Below are 10,152 nucleotides of genomic sequence, written 5' to 3'. Positions count from 1 at the left end.
ATTCCGCCCTGGCATTTTCTGTCCAGACCAGCCCACTACATTATCAGCGACACCATGTAGAAGCTGTTATTAAAGGTATTGTAGACGATGTTTAGCTTCCGGGTGGATCATCAAGACTATTGGTCCTCCTAATTGTCAATCATGTTTACGAAAGGCAGTCTTACGTGCTCGTGCTCGTGCCCGGTGCGCACCCGGTCCTTTGAAAATGGATTTTCACTTACCGGTGGCGAGTATGACATAGTGGGAAAAGTGCAAATGTTCTTTTGTAAGGTAAGCTTGTATGACTGATGTCCACACCAACTTGTAAACAGAGCTGTGCACGAGGAAAACGGGGCTCGTGCACGCTCTCCCGCACACGTAGGCGTGTTGCGCATGCGCGTTTTTTTTCAAAATGTGGAGCGGGCCTTTCTTTTTTAAACATCGTTCACAATACCTTTAAGTCAGTGATTCTCAACATGTGGTTCTTTATGTCTTCATTGTATATTATTCCCCCAGAAAACATTACAAGGGGAAATTTTGACCCCTTGCAATAGTTTTCACCTTTTCCTTTTGCAATTTCATTTGTCCCATTTTTGTCGCTTTTTAAAAAGTTCTGACACTTTTTTCAGATTTTTGCTCCTTTTGCCAATAAATATCCTTTTTTTTTTCTATTATTTGTCCATTTTTGCAACTTCTTATTGACACTTTTATCCAATTTTGTCCTTTCTTTAATTTTTTTTAGCTACTTTTCGTTCAAATAAGCTACCGTTTAACCAGTAATGACCTCTTGTTTTCTTTTTTCCCTACATTTGGCCTCTTTTTTCCCACATTTTTGCCCTTTTTCACTATTGTTTGCCACATTTTGCCACTCTTGACTGCTTTTGGCCTATTTCAGTCACTTTTTCTCTCTTTTCTTGCCGTATTTTTTTTTTTTGCCAGTTTTGGACAATTAATTGTTGGCCACCTGTTAACATGTCTGCCTCCACTCGTTCATCAAAAAAAAAAAAAGTCACGTAGTGGACCGGACCAGCACCACTTCAGGTTGATGGCCCACCTGGACGATGTCAGATGGATAGTCCACCCCTGCTCACCTGTAACTCAGTTCTACCAATAGGCCTGGGCAATATATCAAGAGTCAAGGTATATTGTGATTTCTGTTTTGGCGATATAAAAAAATTCATATATCGTCTGTGATGATATATTTTTTTATTTTATAGCTTATTTTGTAATAAAAATGCTCCTTTTAGGAGTCACAGCTTTCTCTACTTCCCAGAACAGCAATAAAAGCACAGTTATTTCTGAGTGCGTAATAACACAGACCTTCCCCGAAACAAGCCACACTACAGAACTCACTCACACGTGCTGTCCCCATTTAGGAGTAAAAGCCAAAAGTGGCACATTTTGTGCTGCTGTTTGTTAATAAATGTGCTTGTGTGGCATTTTACATCAGCAAATTTAACCCAGAATTGGTTTTCTGGTAAAAAATGTTTTTAATTTAAAATAATCTATTTTAATCCTAAAACAATTTTAACGAAAGTTATGATTGACAGAATTCATTTTCAAGAATGAAAAATTCTTTTTTGGAAATAAATGTCTAACCACTTTACCCATGTGGTTCTTACCTTCACAGACTCCATGAAATAATGCTTTCCTCCCAAATTTGTGGTCAGATGATCAATATGTTTTACTGTTTTTGAGCAACAAGGGGTGGCTCAACTTTCTCCACTGTCTACATTTAAGGGTCTTCGTCCTTCATGGTTTACCTGGCTGTTTTTTTTTTTTTTTTTTTTCCAGTTAATCAAAGAATTTATGTATTGTAGGCCTTTTATTTTACATCATTTCTATATTTCTGTGTTTAAGTGTAGTTGACAGGTTTGGATATCAATTTTTTTCAAACATGAAAAGTTGGACATGTTAAAGTAAGCCACAGATTGGTTTGGATTGTTGTACACGCGTGTGTGGTTAAAAATGTATAAACTTGTGTTCATTTCATATGTGTGTATCCATAAAATGAAGAGTCGGTCCTTAAGACTGCTCTACTGTAAAGTGTCTTGAGATACCATTGGTTATGATTTGGCGCTATACAAATAAAGATTGATTGATTGATTGATTGATTTCATATGTGTTAGGCAGAATTTATTTAGGTTGTTGTGCAAATACTTTCACTGTCAAAATCAAACTACAAAGTTTACAGCTCTAAGTTGATGAAATGTCTTGTCTTATTATTATTTTATTAAAATGATATTTATTCTGCTGAAAGACAACATGATGAAATACAAAGGCCGTTGTGGAAAAGGACATTATGAAATTAAAAATGACTTTGTAACAAAAAGTTTTTTTTTTTTTTTTTTTTAATTTTAGAAAACCTTGGAAAATAAATAAAAAGTCATTATTTTAAGAAGTATGACATTGTTAAAAATCATTATGAAATTTTTAATTATGATAAAATAATAATGATTAGATAATAATTATTTTATTTAACAATTTAATGGCCATATTATATATTTGTCTGTTATTTATCAAAATGGTATTTATTTCAAAATGTTGTTTTTATTTATTTAATTATGACTCTTTTGTGCTTCCATGCTTCCTATTTAATTGAGCTACTTTTTACTTCTACTTGAGTACAATTTGACTAAAGTAACCATACTTCTACTTGAGTAGGATATATCAGTACTCTTTACACCTCTGAAACACTAGTAAATGTGCTACCTTACGGAGCCCTAGACATGGTTAAAAAAAACTTAAAGAAGACTATTCTGTATAATAACAGTTTCAAACACACAAACAGTATTGCTTTTATTTTAAATATTATCCCTGTCAGCCATGCTTGTGAGATATTTTTGACGTGCTGCGTATGCAACGCTTTTAGTCGGAGTTTCGAACCTGAGAGGCAAAGTTCCGAGGCTCCTGGAACGCAGCATGACAGTGAGTCGACTGTCAGGTGAAAGTTAACTCATTCCCTTGATTGGTCAAACTGAGCTCAACGGTGGCTGAACGTCGGTGAAATCTACACGTCGGTCAACTCAAGGCGTCTCACAGTATGATTTTATATATATTTATTTTTTATTATTATTATTTTTTAATTATTAATATTAAATCAATGGTGTCAAACTGAGTTCACATCAGGGGCCAGACTCATTTCGGTTATCTGTAAATAAACGTTTGTCTTTTTTTAGTGCTCACTACTAACACATTGTGTTTTTAACATACATTAGACATACATTTAGAAAACCTAAATTCATATTTATGTTTTCTGCTTAACGTTTGACGCTCTTGGTTTAGCTTGTTAGAAGCTACAGCCCACGACCCGATTAGCACATGTTAGCGTGTAGTTCAAGGGTCACCAACCTCTCTGAAACTGTGAGAGCTACTTTATATATGGATACTGTGTATAGTTCCAAAGGGCTACTAGTTTGAAAAGACCTGAAATACCAAATGTTCCTTGTATACGATAAGAATGCTAGTAGTAAATTAAAACACGTAGAAAATGTTTGTTTCAACAAGCAACATGATTTTTCCTAATTTATGCAATTGTTTCATTTTAATTACATGTCATAGAAAATTTCCTTCCTATTTCACTAGCAACTAACAAACAACATTTAACAAAATGTGTAACACTTGTAAAATGTAACAATTTTGTCATATTTGATGAAAATCCAACTTGCTTTTTAAAAAATAAATCTTATATATCATATATTATATTACATACCACTGACCATACACCAAATCTACATTTGTCGCAATGTTTCAGTGAAAGTAAACATTTAAAGATGGTTAATTTAATACTAAAACTTTATCACGTGCAGCAGTGTTTAACTCTACTAGGTACTAACTAAATCTCTCATATGTATTTGTTGTTGCGAGTTTGATTCCTGGAAAATAAATCAGATTTTAGGTGGAGCTCATTGGTGACTAGAGCTCCTGAGGGCCCCTCACATGGTCCATGCGTTGCTACCTGGTGCCCACGGCCTGGCTTAGTTGATACACCTCAGTTTAGCCACACACTGTTAAGTCATGGCCTAAACACTACAGCTGACCTGAGGTTTATTTCATAAAGTGGGTTATGTTCAAACTCTGCGTATGTTCAGGCTCAAATGAGGGAAACTCTGAGAATCCCATTCCTAAACGCGAGGTATGTTCTTCTCTGAGTATGTTACCATGGCAACATTGTCCGTGAACTAAACCTGGTCGCTGGCAGGTTTTATCAAAGAAACCCTGGGTTTCTACCTGGCTCCGCCCACCTGAACACCGTCTCTGAAGACTTTAATAAACCTTAAAATTCTTCTCTGAAACACAGTCACATCACACACCACAGACGTGTTCACGTCATTACTAATATTGTGTTGCTTTACATTTTTTTTTTTTTTTTTTTTTTTTTGATAACGGTAGTTTTCTTTCTAACATTGTGGATACAGATCATTAAGTGAAAGTCACTGAGAGGTTGATCTGCAGTAAAACATCTACTAGTAAAATTCTCTGAATACAAACCTGTGGATAATATAAAGGAGATGATGATATAAATGAATCCACTTTTAAGGCTCGATTGTTGTTTTATATTGTTATACAGTTAAATCTGTAGATCATGCATCTTTGAAGTTATGATGGTGCAGTGAATTGTGATGCTGCTCTTGGAAGCGATGGGTCGCGGGTTCGCGTCCCGCTTTTTTTTGTGACATTTTTTAGGACGTTGAGATGACTCTGGCAACAATATTACATTCAAAATCAATATAATTGATACGATATCAAGCGGCAGTTACTGTCTTTATAGCCAGTGTAATGGAGGGCTCTCTATGCGGCTATTCTATGCTGCTGCCACGTCTCCTCAAACACATTTTATTCATATTATTCACTGCTCGTCACATCACTGAAGAGATAAAGTGATGAAGAGACCAAAAAGTGACTAATTATGGGTGATTTAAGCCATTATTGTCACTGAAGACTGAACGCACCTTTGGAACAGGCTCATATTCCTCAAACACCGACTTATTTCACCCATTACGGTGAATAAATCAATCTCTTCCATTTGGTTGTCATGGCAGTTTGAGTATTCTCTGATCCATTGATGATGGCTTTTTATCGTGCGCGTGCACATAAGTAACCCAAGGTTTACATTCTCAGGGTTGGTTGACCCACTTCATACCAGCTGTAATGAATTCAGATACCCAAAGTTTCCCATGGTGGGGTATGTTGACCCAAAGTTTATGGATAGACTCAGTTTGTTAACTCTCCTTTATGGAATACCCCTCTGAGAATTGTTGCTGATTCATGTTTAGGTTATGTTGAGTCGTGATATAATGACCACAGTCTACCATAGTGTTGCTGTTTGACTATCACAGCTTTGCCAAACAGTAACCATGAGTCAAGATTTCAACACAGCCATATGGTTTCACTAACACAGAATAGTTGCAGAGTCATGCTTTGTTTAAACAATGACTTGGCAACATTGCTCAACTACAATTGCTGAGTTGTGGTTCGCACACCACAGTCCACCCAAGTGTTTCTGCTGTGTATTCACTGTGACATGGTTTTTGCTTCCGCATTTTCTCCTGTGCCATTGTTTGAGCATCTTTATTTCACTGTGTTGCTGTAGTGGATTTAATGCTTGTGTTGTTGCTGAGTCATGGTTTGAGCAGCAAATCAAACCCCCAGATTGTCATAGTTGCCTATAAACTACAATAAGTTTTGGCAGTCTTAGAGTACCATATGTTGATGAATTTAACCACCATAACTTCACCAATTTTTATTGCGTGTGTAATGTCAAGATTTGTTAATTCGGAGTTAAAAGTAGTGTTTTTTTGGTTTTGTGTGGCCTTCAAGTCACTTTTTCAAGTAGTAGGTCAGAAATTCCGAGTTCCGAGTTTAATGGAACGCAGCCCCACAGCTACAACATCACCAGTTATAATGATCACTCGTTGAGTTGATACACCAACAGGGGATTTGCTCATTGTCTTTGTATTGTGGTTTTGGCAAAAGTGCAAAAAGCAAAAAATGAAAAAATTGAGATAAAAATAGACTGACTGGCAACAGAAATACCCTACAGAATTTTGGTTGTTTCCTGTTTTGCTGCACACAATTGTACAAGGATTGCATGTGCATAATAACAATAAAGTCTAATTATGTCGCCGCAAGTTGCAAATGTCAGAGCACGAGCAACTCTAGAATATTTAGATGTAATAAAATATTGTATTTGGGAAATGTAACTGTTATGCATTCCAACAAAAAATCCAAATTACGGTCAAAGAAAAATACTGATTAGACCATTAAGGATTTTCATTAAGTATAAGAAAAGAAATAACTTCAGATGTTAAAAAGTTTTAATAAAGGTTGTCAGCGGCATTAAGTGCAATACTTTGATGTTGCCGTAATGATCGTCATTCTACACAGCTTCATATTGTCTGTCCTTCCTTTATATCAAATGTAAAGTTTGTCCACACATCTACTTGTCTGAGGTTTCACATATTTTACCTTTCCAACTAGTCTGTAGTTTCCAAAAACAAACTTGACTGTATTTCGTCCCATGTGAACATTAATTTTGTTTGTATTTGTTTACTGAAATATGAATGCATTTTTATATACAGTAGTGTTCACGTTGTTTAAAAAAAACATTTCTAAGTCTTTGTCTCGTTTTTGTCATGTGAAAAACGTCTTCTACAAAAACTTATTTGTAAAAGAAATTAACACTAATGTGGATAAAATTTATGTATTGATATTTAATTAATTTTCTGTATTTAGTTCTACTTTTTATTTTATTGAATATGTTTTTTTTACATTTATTTATGTATTAATTTTTTTTTTTTTTTATTTATTTTCACTAATATTTATTTGTATTTCATTTAGTTGTTTTTATTTTTACTTTTGTTTATTTTATTGTTCATGTATTTATTTTACTTTAAGTCACAAAGAAGCAGAATGTTGCACTTGTTTGATGGAACAGGATAAAGAAGTTTGTCTAAAGTTCAATCAAACAGCAAATGTGAAACCACACACTTCCCTTTTGAACTGTGCATTGCTTTGTTGAGATTATAAATATTGGAAGACTGTTCATCACTGTTGGCTTTCTCCAACTAGCTCCAAACCAGACTGGTGTAACTGGCCCAACATGTGGTTTTAGGGGGTTTTTTTGTGCTGCTCTTAAGGTAAATGCACAAAGTGACTCCAAAAACATAAAAAATGGCTTCAAAACACACAAAATCACAAATAAATACACTAAAGGACAACAAAATACAAAAATGAAAGAATTTTCTTCACCGGCCAATCAAACCTGATTGGCCGGTAAAGCGCATCAGTTCGATTGGAGCACTGATGGGAACTCTCGTAGTGCAGACATGCTTACCGAGCGTCACCAGCCCAGGGGGCAGGAATTTGCTTACATCAGGACAGTAAGACCTCCCGTGCCACTCAAGGAGCGGATACGTTCAGCATGTAAAAGCGGACAAACGTGAGGGGCAAGGCCCAGCTCGCTGCCGCACAGATTCCTGGACAGACACTCCCCTGAACAAGGCCCAGGATGTGGCAAGTCCCCGAGTGCACGCACACCCGTAGGCGGCTGCACAGCCCTGACACGAGTAAGTCAAAGCAATAGCCTCCACCACCCAGTGTGACAGGCGTTGCTTAGAGACAGGCTTTCCCTTACGGGGGTTGGCCCAGGAGACGAACAGCTGATCGCTCCTCCTGAGGCCCCTTGTCCTGTCCATGTATGTGCGGATCACACGAACAGGACAAAAAAAACAGCTTTAAGGGAGGCGAACATCAGGTCTGTCTCACCCATTGATTCAATCCGAGGTCCCTTAAGACCCTCAAGAACCACCGCCAGATCCCACGGTGGAACCACTGATCTGGACACGGGGAGGAGCTTGCGCGCACCCTTCATAAACCTGCATATCAGTGGATGCTGACTTGCTGGTTTGTCTGCAAAGCTCACGTGACAGGCGGCTGTCGCCGCATACACTTTCACAGTGGTTAAGGCCTTGTGCCTGTCAATTTGACCCTGCAGGAATGACAGAATCACAACCACTGGGCACTGAAAAGAAATGTGGCCTCCCTGGAGACACCAGTCCTCAAACACCTTCCACTTACAGTCATAAAGAGATCTAGTGGAGGGGGCCAGAGCACTCTGTATTATAGAGATCACGTCCTGTGATAACCCTATGGCCGACAGATTGCACCACTCAGGGGCCAGGCAGACAGCACCAGACTCTGGGTGTGGATGGAAAACCGTGCCTCCTGCCTGCGACAGAAGATCGCTGCGCAGCGGGAGCACAGAGCAGCTGGTAATTCTCCAACAACCAGTGCATAGCCGGCCAGTGGGGAGCCACCTGGATCAGAGCTAACGCGAAGAACGCATAGAGAAGCACGCACGGCTAAGCGTGAGCTAGTGCATCTACGCCGAGGGGAGCAACCGTGCTGCACAGGGAGAAAAACATCGCACGCTGTCCAACCCCAGAGGGATTGCTCCCACAGTGGATGAGCCCCCTGTCTACGGGACAGCCCCATACCCCCCCAAGCAAGCATGCACTGCTTGTTCTGGAGGACAGAGCGACCACGGGAGGAGCGCCGTCTCCGACCGGAAGGGGGCCAAAGCCTCCCTTTGAGTGGAGATAACGGGTGCTGCTATCACCCTGTTTATTGTGGCAGACAACGCATTCACATATTGGGTTGCCTCTGGCTGTTTAAGTGTGTGGGTGTGTGCTTGTGGACATGCACGAGGGAGCAACAGCCACCTAGATATCTGCTAGGTTCAGCTGAGAGCGCCAGCTGGAGCCGTGAGCATCAGCCGTTTCCGTGGGAACCGTCTTCACTGCATCCACCGTGGCTGTGCCATATGTGGAGGAAAAGGGGCCTTGCTCGGGCCTCAGAAGTCGCACAAGTCTCCTGTGGAGGCGCTGAACGCGGCACAGTGCTGACAGGAGGCCAGGGATTTGATCGCTGTTCGGGCGTGCTTGACGCCCAGGCATCCGGAGCAGGCCTCGTGTCTGTCCTTGTTGGATATTTTTCCACCACATGGACAAAGGCGAGCCATTACGCATCCCGTTCCCTCGGTTGGAGGGGCATCGTCTTCCATGGCTGCTTGACGCAGGCGGGAGAGCAGGTGGATTAGCTTGTGCTACCACGTGGCGGCTAGCACAGTTGTTTCTGAACTCACTGACCGGGTAAACACGTTGTCTCCCCTTGTTGGCTGATCGCAGAGAAGGTGCTGATTAAAAAAAAGTTAACCTATTAATAAAGTGGACAAAAGAAACAAACTGAAACTTTGTCAGAGCTTTTACCTACAGGTGTCTCCTCAACTTTAAATGTATTCATCATAACAAGCGAACTGTGTTTATGACAGAAAAATATGCAAAATAATGAGAGAACAACAAAAGCTGACCAAAAAATAGACAAAGGAGCATCAAAAATACAAATGACTCCAAAATGACAACATAAATGAGAAAAATCTCTTGAAAATGACACCAAAAACATAGAAAATGGCAGGAAAAACCCACAAGGATAATAATAAATACATACATTTTATATAGTGCTTTTTTTGGACACTCAAAGTCGCTTCACAAAGTTAAGGGATTATTATTTCACTCCACACAGGATGACTAAAATACACAAAATGACCACAAAACCCAAAACGACAACATAAATGCACAAAATGACACAAAAAAACATAAAGTGACTGAAAAATACCCAAAAGAACATCAGAAATACCAAAAAATGACACCAAAAACATACAAAATGGCAGAAAAACACAAGGACGACTAAAATACACAAAACCACCACAGAACTGCACAAAATGACAACAAAAACACATGAAATGATTGAAAAATATCAAACTCAACAAAACTCCACAATAATCACTCCAAAAACACACAAAATTGCTAAAAAATACACAAAAGGGCAACAAGAATAAATAAAATCACTCAAAAGACACATAAAATGACACAAACCTTGTGTTCTTTCCTGTATTAATTGTTCGAATTGGTCATTATTCTATCTGATTCAGAGCTAATCACTGTTTTCCTCCTTTAAAAAAAGGTTCACCTTTGATGGCCAGTCCTAAAGCAAAGGCCATGTGTCTATAGTTGTCTAAGTTTGTCTCTAAACACATTCCAAGTAACAAATCAATTGATTCAGAGACACACTAAACATGACGCTTAATAAAATGAAGGATTCAGACAGCTGGGA

Source organism: Gouania willdenowi, chromosome 12 (assembly GCF_900634775.1).
Source record: "Gouania willdenowi chromosome 12, fGouWil2.1, whole genome shotgun sequence".
NCBI classification, from domain to species: domain Eukaryota; kingdom Metazoa; phylum Chordata; class Actinopteri; order Blenniiformes; family Gobiesocidae; genus Gouania; species Gouania willdenowi.
This window is presented reverse-complemented; position numbering follows the sequence as displayed.